Raw genomic sequence first — 15,218 nt, forward strand, 5'->3', positions numbered from 1 at the left:
TGGTGCGACTGAGAAGAATTTGGCTGCTCGGCCCCAGCAGCCCAGCTCATTCAACCACGTCACCACAGCTGCCTGCGAGATGTTTTTTCACTCCCCAGTGAGCGCTGACAGGCCTCTGTTGTGTACAATGTGTTTTGCAGGCTCTGGAGCAGAGTTCCAAATGGCAGCCTCCAGGATTAAGCGTCTGAGAGTTGCAAGGATTCTTGGATTGCTTCTTCGGGAGCCTTGTACCTGTCCTGATTAGTGTTTGCCCTCCTGCTCAGGGAACTCTAAAGGGCAGCAGGCTCCTGTCTTCAGCTTCTCACTTGTCACACGTAGTAAGGCAATGGAAAACTGCTGACAACTTTAACAACCTCACGCCGGTTGCTAGTGCAGCAGACCAGGCTTTTTTTTTTCAAGAGAAATTAGTTGTAGATGCAGGAAATAGAAATAGATACATGCACACATTCATTATACATAAATGAATAGCAGGAAGAGAATTGTGGAGATTCTGCTGTCCACACAGGAGATTATTACTCTGCCTTTTGCTAGTTGTCTTTAAGAGACTGCATATTATGCATGCAGCATCCCATTTCCTTCTTCCTGTCTCACATCTTCTGCAACATGGCAAAAAGTTGTATCAAGCCAAACAGATTGCACTAGCACTGCTACCACAGGGTATGAAAGACTTATCCCAAAGAATAATTTGATTCAGTACATTTAAAACACAGATCCAGCAGCAAGCAAGCCACTGTACGTCCCACAGTAGAGGCTGGAGTTTCAGGTGTGTGGATGTTGTGTTCACAGGACAGACTGCATGTCTTTGTCAGTTCAAAGCTGTGTTTTGCTAATATTTTTGCCTTCAGCAGCAAAGTGACACGGGTATTCACACCTGTGCATTTACACACGTAGGCTGTAGTTACCAGGGGACTACTCTTTTGTCTTAACATTAGCACGGGTGTAAATGTGAGGCAGAGTCACAGCTTTTGGATTTAAGATGTGGAATCTCCTGGTCATGTTTCTCACTACTTGTGGGACCTGCTATTCCATCCAGTACACTGTATGTTCTTGTTGGTTTGTGGAGCTCATGTCAACTGTTAGCTCTGCAGACACTGCAGAAAGGATTGCTTGAGAGTTTTAGTTGGCAGGATTTCTGAAGGGCTGCAGTCTTCTTGCTTTCACTTCTTGATTTCGCTTTCTTGGGCCACCATACATCTGGAAGCATCCATGAGTCCCCAGGATTCAAACTGTTACATCCTGGAGCACAAAGAAAGATCTGAAGATGCTTACCTTGCAGTTACTTCGCTCTTACTTCCCTATCTGGAAAGCCTCAGCAGCGTGATGCTACAAAGCCAAAGAAACATCTCAGCCACAGTACAGGTGTGAGCATCCTATTCATCAGTCCTGGACCTTGTGGTAATCACAGTTCCAGCCAGCGTGTCTCACAGCTCTGATTGTGCAACATCACATTTTATTGAGGGCACAAGGTGCGCCTTCAGCTCCTTTTTATTTCAATACAGTATCAATACAGCTCTTTCCAGATATTCCAGAGCTGTTAAGAAGCAATAGTTTCATGCCCAGCACTGGAGGTGGACATTTAGGTGTTTTTACTGTTGTTGCTTCCATTGATCCAGGTTAAAACTCTAAAGCTAAAACAACTGAAGAGTGAAACCTGTGTTCTAGATCACAGTCTTCTTTGCATCAGAATATTCCTGCCAGATTTTACAATGTCTTTGTGGCTCACTGCTCACACAGTACCAAATCTCTCATTGCAAAGCTCATAGAAAGCACAGCTCAGTGTGCTCCCACATGGAGACTGAAGTGTTGGCTACTCAGCCTGGGCCACTGATTGCCACTCATGTGGATGACAGCCTGGGAAAAGCTGCTGAAACAGCTTGGTGTGTGAGAATGCAATTAAATCTCATTTTCTGTCTACCCTGCAAGAGCAGCAGGTAACTGTTTGGGTTTTTTGTTTGTTTTGTGAGGTTGAGAAGCAGAAAATGCAGCACTGCAAAAATGGTTAATTTAATGTTACTCTTACATCAGAATTGTTGGCTTCAGCTTCTCGTGACATCAGCACCACTGGTTCGTCCTCTTTACATCTATGATACCTTTCGTAGACATGCTTTGGAAAATAAACACGTACCTTCTCACACTTCAAAATACCATTCTTGGCTTTCTGAAGTACTGCTGTTAATATCATCTCAGCAGAGCTCAAACAGGCTTTCTGGGAGCTGCAGTAGTAAAAGTAGTAAAGGAAAAAGATGTTAAATATTAAATGCTTATTACAAAGCCAACGGGAATTTTCCTCTAGCAACCTGTAAACTTCACTCACCGTATTTCATAGCAGCTTTTCCACTAGCTGGCAGAAACCTCTTTGTCTCTAACAGCGACAACTGTGTTCAGACTGCAGAGACACACAGCAATAAAATGTGAGATCGTGAATAATGTAAAACTGATCACTGCATATAGATCTGTATGACAGAAACATAGAGTCTGCAGAATTTGCTCCTTTGGATGAAGCCAATAAAATCAGAAGTGTCTTTGAAATGGGTTGTGGATCTAGGGCAGGGAAATGGCACTGCTCAGGTCTGCCCATTCTTAGCAATCAAAAATATTTCACAACTTTTCCAGGGGTCATTTTACTTTGGGTCTTGACAGCACTGTGAGACTGAGGCCTATTAGTAAGCAGGCCCAAGGAGCCTGTGAGTAACAAACACTGAGGCTCTGGGTCAAAAGCTATGCACAGTGCTGTCAGGGCTGCGCTGCAGCGTTGTTCAGATCTGAGACAGTTCAGGCAGTGGAGTCCAAGAGGTGAGTGAGCTGGCAACCACACTGAGCTGAAAGAAAGTCCAAGAGCCTGTGGGAGAGATGGAGGCTGTATTTTAGTCCTGTGCTCTGCTGTGGGTCTGGTTTGGGTTACCTACTGCTGCCTCCAACAGGCTTCCCAAGCTGTGTGGGGCCCAGGAATACATACAAGAAATGGATGGGAGGAGATGCAAATGGAGGAAAAGGCAAAAAGAAAGGGAATTTCCAGTGGAGGAGCAGCCGTGGGTGGTTATTCAGCCACTGTGAAGCAAAAGCCCTTTTCACAGCCTCAGTGGTAAACCAGTTTTCCCTCTCCAGCCCCATAGGTCAGCCTGAGGCTAATGTCCAGTGCTGTGGCACAGATACCATTTTGTAAGCCTACAACTGTATGAGTGGTGCACTGAGACACCTGCTGCCACGCTGTGCCAGCTAGAGCTGAGGCTGCAGTGCTCTCCTGGTATCTCCAGTGCAGTGCTCACGTACGACTCTGAAGCATCTTCACACTAGCTGATCACTCAGAGCAACCATTAAAAAAGAATCTATCACTCACTTAATGTGAAGTGGCCTTCATGCAGAGCTGGACCTACCCATCAATGACACTTGCTCAGGGAGTGGCTGAAAACCTCTGGTCTTTGTTTCTCTTACACTGAAGAAGTGCATTTAAATCCACAATGATTAATTGTGCTAGAGACGTAGGGGAAAGCCACACGCCCTCTCATGACATTTAATAAACAGTTTTCAGTTGCAATGGAAAGAATTTTGTATTTACTTACAGCTGGGGAGGAGAAAGCAGCCCAGCCCAAGGTCTCTGTGTCTCCCAGACCCTAGGATATTCATGGGTGATTTCTAGTGGCTTTGAGAAAGTGTCTTTAAACCACAGCGAAGTGCCGTGGGGCAAAGAGCATTTCTGCTCTTGTGAACTCTCGTGTGTGCAGCCTGAATGTGCTGTTAGCTCTCTGCAGAACTCAAATTGCCATTTTTTAATCAGAAGAGTTTGGTGAGGAGACCGTGAGCCAGTAAACCATAGTTCATTTGACGTGGTGTTTATCTACCTTTTTTGAGTACAACTTACAGCCATAAAGTATGTTTTCCTGGTAACTCTTCTGACTGCAGCACTTTGGTTATCTCAGCTTCCCGCTGAAGGCCAAGGGCCACGTAGGCTTTGCAGGAAAATGTGATTCAGCGCTGGCACCGTGTTGCAGTGCCCTCATGATATAAAATGTCAAACATCCTTATTCCTTTGTGCATGGGACATAGTCCTACAAAGACTCTCTTAGGCAAACAAGTCAAATCCCACATACTTCTAAGCAAGAATTTTTTCTACTACCCTAGGTCCTTGTTGGAAGGGCCCCGGTATTGCTGGATTCCAGAAACTTTCACAGCTTGCATTGCAAGCATGGCATTGAGATGCTAAGGAATTTGAGGGGAAATAGTGATTCAATATCATTAGAGGGGCAGGTCCCCCAGGAGCCCTGAGTGCACAGGGTAATCCTGTCACTAAAAGAGCAGCACCAAACAATGATAGGAGCAACCAAACGTCAAGGAACAGTTCTGCTTAGAGGAAGCAGGGGATATGAAAGAAATATGTAAAATAATGAATGCTGCACAGAAAGCAGATGGAGAGTTTATGTTCTCCTTGTCTTCAGTGATGTGAAAGGATTTTAAGGCTGAATTTTTCATAGCAATAGCAGGGAAAACATTTCCATGCCTTGTGTAAGTGGAGCATGGTGTGCACTGCCACAAGAAACAAAGCAGGGGCTTAACAAGATTCAGAATGGGACAGCAGTTCTATAGGGCAACTTCAGTGGCTTTCAAAAATCCCACCTATGGTGATTTTGCAGATGATTTTTATCATGTCAGCCAAATGCTAACTACTGTAGCTGAGGATCACGTCCATGTAGAGAGGTCATGATGGCCCATCTCATATGCTATAGCATGTTGCATCCTTGTTTGAATCAAGATGCTGGCCTAACCTTGGTGGACAATATCCATATTTTCTCACAGGGATGGGGATGATCTGCATGGCAGAGTGCATAGAGTGTGACAAGAAGTGGTTGCTCTTATAGCCTGCCCAAAGAAAAAGTGGCTGGATGAAGGTAGTTTCTCCTCTATCTAGGACAGGAATGGTGTTCTTAATAGTCTCAAGATGCTCTTACAACATAAAGACAGCTAATAACAGGGATGTAAAATCAATCTCATTCCCCCTAAATGATACAGCATTTATTCCTCCACATCTACAATGGTATCAGAGTTCCTCCTGGCTTCAAGGCATTCCTTGGCATACTAGACATGCTGCAAACATATCCACGTTCAACCCAGTTTCTTCTTTGTACTGTCAGCCTCTGGTACTGAGGCTGTATAAAATTAAAAGCTTGTGCTTTTGTATCACATTTTATCAGATATCAGCTTATTCTGGTGGAGTACATGAATACCAAAATAAGCAGTGGCTGTAGTGTGTTCTGTTGGCTTTTTTTTGTGCATGTCAGATTTCCAGGCTAGTTTGTTATGCACAACACTCCCTTTGAAATGGGTCACCACCACCCCTCCATTACAAATAGAGGGATTCTAGCAGGATGCTTTCAGGGAAATATAATGGAAAACTGTGTGGTCTGAGTGGTACCTCTGATATCATCAGCCTGAGTTCAAATGGGGCTTTGCTTCTGAATTAAATAGCAACATGGAAGTTACTGAAAAATACAACAGGAGATTCTCATGTTTGGGAACAAGGCATCATGGTGTAAAGGCCATGCATGCCTGATATATGGAATTCATGGGAATTAAGGTGCCTTATCAGGGCCCTCCAGCTTTGCCAGGTGTAAATAAGACTTCTGTAGGCAGAAGACTCTTTTTCAATTCTCCTGCTCTTTGAGATGCTCCTACAGAATCATACATACAATACTCTGACTTGGAAGGAGCCCACAGGGATCACTGAGTCCACACTGCACTTATTCTCATGCTATCTTGCTTATTTGGTACAATTCCTTCTGGCCTCATAGTCTTTCTTTGCCCAAGCAAACTAAAGCTGTTTGTTTGTGAGAACACCCGTGAGCCAAAGCATGCGGTTTTGAAGAAGCAAGCAAGCTGGTACCAAGCAAGCAGGGCTGGAATGGTTCAGAGATACACATTTTATTTTAGTTTTATCACAGGTTTCAGCACAGAAGTTTGTTTGTTTGTTTTAATAAGAAGAAAGATAAGGGCCCTGAGTTGTAGATGCCTTTAGACTTCGGTCCTTTCCAAGCTGCAAGGTCCACAGGTAGATGGTACAACCACGGTTCCTAACAGAGTCATGCAGAAGTGGCTATCCTAGTGATCACACATACCACTGCAAGGAGAAACACATGCTGTTATGCATTTTAGGAGCTGGGAAGCTGTGCAAGCCCCATTGGCACCTAGATTAAACTGAGGACAGCTAGGGAAGCAGCACACTGCCTGTCTCCCAGCAGCAGCTTCATGAGAAGTGCTATAGGCTTTGATGCCTCAAGACTCCTCTACTTATCTCCAAACTCAACTGGAAATATCATGGGCTAGAGCAGGTAGGAACAACAAGGATAACTCTTGCACTAAGGGCATGATTTTGTAGGAACAGGTAATAGCTGTTATTAGGAGAGTGATTTGTTTGGAAAACACCAAGGCATCTTTAAATGTGCATTTTACCTTCGGATATCATACCTTGCCTGAGCTCTGCACAGCTTCAACAGGACTTACGATTTGATTTAGGTCAGTTCTATTTCTAGCAACCACTTTCTATTACAGCAGATGGCAGCCTTTCCCCACTTATCAAAAAAAAAAAAAAAAAAAAAGTAGCAGGATTCCAGACAATAATTGTCTTTTGTTGTTTCCTGATGCTTGCTTGCTACCAGCAGAAGCCTCCACAGCAATGGGATCAAGAAGCTAGAGGTAGAAACGAGACAGAAACAATCTCCTTGCATTTGCAGGGCCTGCATCCTCACCTGATGTCCGATCAGCCACTGTACCACCCCAATTTGTCTAGGGTGACACTTTCCTTCCAATTGACATCACAGTTCAAGATCAAAGGAAAAAATCCACCAATTCATTTTTTCACCTTGACAACACCACCAAAGGGAAAACATCGTATTTTATGGGTAGTATGTCAAAACCAAAGCGACACTTTTCACTGCTTGATTTAATAAGGTGCTAGTGCCATATTAAAAAGCACCTCTGCTAAAAGACCTACGGCAGCTGGCTCAATCAACTGCCGTATGGGCAAGGCCTCAAATCACTTCATCTGTTGGTGACTGTTCAAAAGAGCCTCAGATATGCTCTGTAGATTTTCCCAGCCCTGAAAAGCAGTGAAAGAACTGATCTGCACTTTTGTCTCCAGCCTCCTTTTGATCCTTGCTCTAAGAGCCTGAGAAGGAATGCTTATTGGGACAGGTGCGTTTTCCAGACAAGACCGCCAGCAGTTTTCCACAAGCTCTTTCTGATACACCTGATATCCTGTGGAAGCATTTCTTGTTACTGAGTGGAAACTCCCCCATCCCCACTGTTTCACAAGGAGAAGAAAGAGGTGCAGAGAGGTCTTGTTCTGAGGTAGCTCCTAACTCAAACCTGAGAGAACATTAGATTCACTTCTACTTACACTCTGCCTTCAGTTTCTACCATTATTCTGCTTCTGTCCTCACAAAATATGTTAATGGCATCCAGATGCTTATTAACACATTTCATGCTAACAACCAGAGACAGGAAATACAGGCCAGATGAGGAAAAGAACTGCTCAAACAATAGTTAAGAGAGATTAGAGGAATTCCGAGTCAGCAGGGCCAAGTAAAATGTATTCTGGAGCCTTCAAGAAACTACTCCAATGGCAGCTTTATATAAATGTAAATGACTTTATAAACACAGAGGGACAGGAGAGGTCCCACAGGATCAGAGAACCTACTATCAAAATCTAGGGGGACATCCAGACACAGCACACTGCAGCAGCCACCTTGGGCTTACAAAAACCAGCTGTGTCTAACCGACCCCATTTGTCTCTTTGATAAGACAACTGGCCTAGCAGCTAGGAAAGTGAAGTCACACATGTGCCATATCTTCACTTGAATAATGCTGGCTCATGCAGCCACCAAAGGAAATGGTCTAGACATCATCACTACAAGGCAAACGGATGGGTGAGTTGCTTATGCTTAAGGTGTAGCATCACGTCATCCTGTCCTGGCTCTGTATTCCCCTGACGGCCACCACGGTGGGAGCACTGGAGCCCAAAGAGGCAGAAGGCTGTGCTTCTGCACGTGTGCTGCGAGAGCTGGGAGATGCAGCGGGAAAGAGTTAATTTCACACAGGAAATCTCTGTCAGTGAGGAAATGACCCCAATTCCATGTTGTACTCAAGGTCTCTGTGTTCACAATCATTTTTTCCTCAGAAGACCCGCATGCTAACCCCCTCAGCTCAGCTTTCAATGAAAGAAACACTTAAAATACTCTTCTACCAACCTACCCAGGCTGCAGAGACTGTTTCAGGCTGCTTCTAATACCTGTCCCTCAGAGGAGTCTTTTCATCCCTTTGAAAGCTGCCCTCTTCTTTTGTAGCTCTGTAGAGAAATCTGACTAAATAGAAATCTTGAGGCCATTATACTGCAGTTCTCCCATCTTCCGGCCAGCATTCATTATTAATGGCTTATCATTAATTTTTAATAAATTGAGTACCAGAAGTTTAAGGCTGGTTTGGTACCTTTCCTTCCCTCCTTCCAGGTGCATTTGTGGATGAGTTCATTCAGCATCATGTAGGGGAAGCTGTCCATTAATGACAGGCATACATCACGCAGAAAGCTGTAACGTCCTTGTTTTCAGTCTCTTCACAAGTGCTTACAGTACAAAAGGCATTGCTTTGGGTTGCTTTTCTTCTAATAACAAAATACAAGAGAAACCCCAAACAGCAAGTAATTTTTGGTCTCAACTTGCTCTTCACTCTACCTTATTAGAGCAGGAGCTGTCCTGACAAGTCCTAGCTTCCTTCTGTAATGGGTTGGTTTCACAGGAAACAGAAAGACTGAAGCAGCCTGGCTATGTAAGACTGCTGATCTGCAGATCCTAATGCAGGACCACCCCCTGAAACATGGTGAATTGTGCATGCTCCAGGAGCAGCACAGGCAACAAATACAGTAGAAGCCCACATCGGGAGAAAGCTTCTCCAGTGTTCTTCAGGATAGAAGCTGTTCTGCCCCCATCCTTAGCACTGCCTTAGTTTCACGTGCAGCACAAACGTGGAAGAAAATGGCACTGATATTTGTTACACAGAGTTGTTTTGGCACGCGTAATCCTGTCACCTTGTCATAAAAACCCAGAAGGAGGATGCTGTAACAGATTCAAATTGCTCAGCGTTTGGGGCTCAGGCAAGCAAAACCGAAATGCTTCTCAGTGATCAGAAACATACTGAAACAGAATTGGGATCTTCTTCCCCACAGGAGAAGGTGGGTAAGTTTTTGGAAGGACGTGCAGTGTGCAGGACATGGGGAGGGCCCTTCTCATTACAGTCAGCACATCAAGGGCCTCAGGGAGGACGTGATGAAGCTGAAGACAGAGATCAGGAAACAGAAACGAGAACCAGGGCAGTTTGGCAAGCATAACCTACTAGTGAAGATCAAAAGGACTCCTTTAGTAGAGAAGAAAAGGCTGAGAAGAGACATGCTAACAGCTTTCAACTGCGTAAAAGGCTGCCAGAAGCAGGGAGAACAGAATGATTGCTTCCGCATCCTCTGGGGAGGGAACAAGAATAATGTGCTAAATCTTTCCTTCTGGGGAGATTTAGGTTCAAGATGAGGAGCAATTTCTCTCTGCAAGGATAGCTGAACTGAGGAACAGACCGCCTGCAGAGGTCACTGAGACTGAATGCTGGTGAGCAGCATGTGAGTAGAGCTGACCCTGCCCCAGGGCTGACTAATACAGAGAGGATTTCCACAGATCCATGATTACACTGTGAACAAAACTTTAAAATCAGCTGATGCAAAGAAGCTTGCATCTGAAATTCTAGAAAGTGGTGGTTGATGCAATTTGGGAACCCGTGCTGGTTTTCTTTTCTTTTTTTTTTTTCTTCCCCTTTCTGCTTGAAGTCTTAGGGAAATTCCAGAGATTGTAAGAGCTAGCACCCAGGAGAGAGGCAGAACCATCACTGCTCATCTGACATCCATACCGAGCAAAATGAAGCTGATAAGAGCTTCATGTCCTGTAAAGGACATCAACTGAATAACTGAATGTCGGTCAGCTTTTTGTTTTCCTTTTTTTCTTTACCAAAAACACGCGTTTATCAAACCTGCTTCCCTTCTTTGAATTTGGCAGCTGTGGTGGAATTTTGTAAGACGTTTGACTCAGTACAGGCGACGTTACGATTAAAAGATTAGCACTCTCCCTTCTCAGCAAAGCCCACATTAAATGGATCAGCTGGCAGCTCCTCGCCGGGGCTCTGCCAGGATCAGGATGGAATCACCTCGGAGGCACTGGGGCCTGACACAGCTTTGTGCTGCCATGCAGGACCTGGGAGCAAACACAGTGATTGCTGACAGTGTCTGTACAGGACGTAAGGTAGCAAGCTGAACTGAGGGCAAGAAAATCATTTAGAAGCCACCACCACACAGCATGTACTGTGCGTGTTACCATTTATTAGGCTATCAAAAGCTAAAGTGAGTTAAATACCCCCAGCATGGGGACTCCCACAGTTACTCACCTCTTCACACAAGCTTGCCCTGCTCCACCTGCAGACTGGGGAAGCCAATTTCTGACATCCCATATGTATATGTCTGCAATCTGAATCAGATTACAGTCTGAAAGATTGTTGAGGGTCAGCAAAACCAAAGCCTATTGCGTGATACTGTTGAACACACTTTCAGCGTAGAAACATACATACAGCCTGGCTTTACTAACCATGAGCTTAATAAGATGAAAATATAGCAAAATACAAATATATTTATGGGCTGTATGTGCCTGTAAGACTTTTGTCACAAGCCCTGTGGTATGAAAAACACTACTGTCTAAAGACGGTGCATTTGGCAATATAGTGTCAGGGACAGAGAGGTGGTGGTTTGCTGCCTGATGCTGGCATAGTCTCTTGTCAAGCCTTTTTACAGAGGGCTTTGCCCCAGCGATGGCTTTCCCAGGCAGGCAGATGCCAGGAGCTGTGACAGGAGCACTGAGTCAGAGGTGCCTGAAGGCACTGTGCACACCTTCTGCTCCTCCTGCTTGAGAACAGGCGGAGTGAGATTTCCAAGTGATAAAGAGTGACGCTGGCAAAGTGCTGAGTAACACTGAAAGCACGAGGAGTGATGGTGGAGCTGAGGACTTCGGTCACCCTGCTCCGCTCAGGAAAGCTGCTCTGAATCCACTTTTAACACCAATAAGTCAAAAAGCATTATATACACATACTTGGTGCTGTTATTCAGCATTTAGGTGATCTGCTTGATTTTGCTCCTCCTTAGAAACAAAACTTCATTAAAAGAATGTGGGGCCTGGGCAGCTTTGCTCTGCAGAACCCACAGCTACCCTGTGGTGGGATCCCCAGACACAGCTCCCTGCAGAAAGGCTGGACAGGTGAGACCCTCAGCTGTCCACCCCTTTAAAACCTGTTTGAAGTGATTGCCCAGGCACGATGGAAGGAGGCATGTCTTCATCTCCATCCTACGAAGGCTTTTGAAAATGTCAGCCACCATGCCAACTGGAAGCACGGACCAGAAAAAAAAGAAGCCAATTAAAAGCCAGGTTGTGTCTGTGTTGCTCAGGGCTAACAGAACAGATGATGGCATCACTGGGAGCTGCATTTGCTTTTAATTGTCCTTGTTCCACTGAATAACTAATTCTCTCCTCCTCCCACACAACAGAAAAAAAAAAGCCTGTTTTTTGGAAAAGATGAGTTGACTCGATTCCTCCTCTACCACGCATGACAGCAAGCTGCAGTTTTTAGCTTTGCATCTAGGCAAGTTTATAATATTGCTGCATGCATTTGTTTTGTTTCAAATCTTCTGGGATCAGCTAAAAATATTATTCTGGAGAGATGAGAGAATGCAAGAACTACATGCTTCGTGTGCATTCAGCTCCTCAGTTGCAGCCCAACAAATGGAATAGCACAGGTGGATCCCAGTTGTGAGGTAGTCATACAAAGAGCTATTTTTGCAAGTGTCAGAAGACTGCGATGTGGGAGGTGCTGGGACAGACTTGGTGAGATCTGAGCATTACCCAGGGAAAGCAGCAAACCCCTCAGCCCTGGATGAAGCAGGGGCTACCAACAAGATGTCCCTCAGATGGCTGTGTCCCAGCAGCACAGGGAAGCAACTGCACTTACCTCACTCTTTGCCAGCTCGTATTTTCAGCATTAATCCAGGAGAGACCGAAGGGAAACCCTATCTAGACTGAAGAATAGATAGAAAAAGTAAACAAACAAACAAAAACAAAAACCAAAAACATTTTGCAGAACCCAAGCCTGGGCATCATGGTTTGGTGCACAAAAAAATAATCACATATTTCAACAGAAACACTTAAAACAGAAGTCATTATCATAGTAACTGAGAAACCATCTGAAAAAACAGCTACAGAAAAATGTTGAACATTTTTGCTGTTGAAGCAGAAACAGATGAAAGGATAAGGACAATGAGCTGTAAATAAAAGCAGAGAAGATGATCCTGGGAATGATTAGTAAAGAATATAAGGAAGCTTTTCCCAAGTGATTTAACTTGGTTCTCTACTTTCACCTACTGTCTGAACAAGTGAATTATCATTTCCTATCCACCCTCCCCATGCTGCTCATGCTTAATGCAAGCATTCTCACAGGGAATCCCTAGGAGTGAGCTGTGTGCTATGAGAGCGATTTGCAGGGGAAGTCTTTTAATGAGACTTTTCCATGAGGAAGAGGGAAAACAGAAAGCTTGGTGTGCGTACCAGCTATAACTCCAAAGGATTCTACTCTTCTACTCTACATTTCAGAAGGCAGCAGCTTTCCAGGTGTGATCTCAGTGAAGAACTGTTATATACATAGACATGGTAGAGGAAGGGAATCAGAGCAGATTAATAATTTACTCCCTCCTCAGAGCTGTTTAGTTTCCACAGAAGTGACACTATATCAGCAAAAGCATTCAAAATAAAAACACTGCAATCTTGCAGGTGTTGCCACATACAAAGGAGCTGCCTCTCCCAGCAGCAAAGTGCCTCACTGCTCTATCTGTAAGGTCTTTCACACCCACACAGAGGCTGTGAGATGCCTCACCTCTGCCTTCCCCTCTGTATGGCTGCATGGGCCCCTCAGCAGCAATGGCAGGAGGCTCTACAGGTGCTTCTGCTCACAGCTCAGCATCTTGCCAGCAGTCAGGCAAATAGGCCAGGCCAGAAATGTGGGTGACTGCAGTGCTGGTATTCATTCATTCACTGTAGGACAGGCAAGGATAGGTGGGCACGCTTGCAGCAAAATTAAGAGTGGCATATAAAAGGTAAAGAAGAAATGGTTATTCGCTGCCTCCTGTGATACAATAGATTGGATTTTCAGCAAAGTCATCAGGCGACAAGGCTCAAAGCAAATAGAAGGAACTTCATGATGTGCAGCTGAGCCGTGGGACTCATTGCCAAATGTTTTTGCGGGCACTGGAAGCCTCTTTGAACTGAAATGCGTTTGTGTCAAAGGAAGAAGAATCCAAGGATGCCACCTTTTATTCTAAAAACCTCTGAGCCACAGTTTGTACAAGACTCAGGCAGCTCTGCGTCTCTTTGCCCTGCTCATATTCCTCCCATACACACACATACACTTGCCCCTGGAAACCAAATTGCGGGCTGGCTGGAGCTTGCTCCTCTGAGTGGTTATTTTGGATCCAGATGGCGCTCATTCAGGAGAACCACTGACAGGTACTGAGGCCTTCTGAGGCAAAGGATCAGTGCCCATGTTTCCAAGCACTGAAGCCCTTCTCTGACTGCTCGCTTGTGGATATTTCTGCCTTGTTATTCCTTCCCCTACATGCTGCTACCGTTCCCCTGTTGTGGCCAAGATGCACTGTGCTCACAGGTGTGGCTTGGAGCCAGGGAGTGGGCAGGGAGCTCCTGGCTGCCAGAGCTGGCACTTTGCCTCCGGTTACTCATCTTCCCCACAGCTCAGCTTCAGGTGATGCAGCCTGAGCTGGTGCCTATGCTGATCCCACACAAGCCAGCATGAACAGGGCCAGCTGCAGGCTTTGCAGTCACCTGCTTGCTGAGGCCACAAAAGGACTGCATCTACCGAGGCTGAAAGGGAAAAGGAGAGTGTGCAGCTGCTCCTGAGAGACCAAGGGAGGGCCACAAAGATTCACACACAGGGACTTCTGGTACCCATGCTGCACTAATGCATGGCCCCAGCCACCCCTCATGTGGCAGCTTTGCAGGCACAGTGCTGAGGCAGCTCTGTCAGAGGTAGCCTAGGCTTGAGGAACAAAACCATGGGTCTCTGCTCCCTGCAGCTGCCATCTTATTGCTTTCAGAAAGCAGAGACTTGCAACCAGCAGCACCCAGCTCAGCTGAAGCTCCAGGTTGTTTCATGTGCAACAGCACAGGCAGTATTTCTCTGACTTAAGGTACATTTCCATGCGATACAACATCAGAAGTATGACACGCTGCCACTATTCATGACCAGTCAATAAGGTCCTGAGCTGTTGCTGCTGCATGGGAGCAGCACCTGGGAAGGGACAGGTGCAGTGCTGCCTGGCTTCAGCAGCAGCAGCTTGCCAAAGGGCCCCAGCACAAGTTACAGGAGCCCAAGCAGCTCCTGTTTTGCCATATCTCTTTCATAGGATGCAGGACAGCATGTATAAGTGATCTCCTACAGCCATAAGAAGAGCCTTAGAAGTTGCATTTCTAGGATGATCACAGCCCTTATGTTGAAGCCAAATACTACACCTAAAAGCAGAGCAGCTTTGTCAGTGTTTTCAGAGAATGAAGCAAGTCTTGCACAAGCTGAGACAAAGAGCAAAAAATCTCCACTAATTCAACAGCAGCCAGGCTTAATCCATTTTGAAATACGGTGTGCAGGCAGTAATTGTAGCCATCCCAGTAACTTTACATTGCAGAACTATTCCTAGAGTCAGACCTGGAAGTTGCCTCTGTTCAGACAGGGGTAACACGTGCTACAGCAGGGTCGTTATGCGATTCCACACAGTGCAGTGCAGGAGGACACCAGGGCCATGCCATCACAATCATGTCATTAAACCCTTCTGGAGACAGGCCTCATTTTTGCAGGTGTAACAAAGCCTAGCACAGATGGGATTAGAAAACCTCATCCCCAGCCCACATCTCAGATACACACCATGCGCCCGGTGTGCTGCTTGAAACCAATGGCTGAGTCAGCCCAGGGAATGGTGCTCTGTTGGTGCCAGCTACCCACTGCCTCCCCAGGGAAAGTCCCAGCAACATCCTAGCCTCCAATTCTGCTGTGAGTCAATGCACCAAGAGCTGCCCTGCTTCTGCTCTGGAAACAAA

The sequence above is a fragment of the Lagopus muta genome, chromosome 2 (assembly GCF_023343835.1).
Source record: "Lagopus muta isolate bLagMut1 chromosome 2, bLagMut1 primary, whole genome shotgun sequence".
Taxonomy (NCBI): Eukaryota; Metazoa; Chordata; class Aves; order Galliformes; family Phasianidae; genus Lagopus; species Lagopus muta.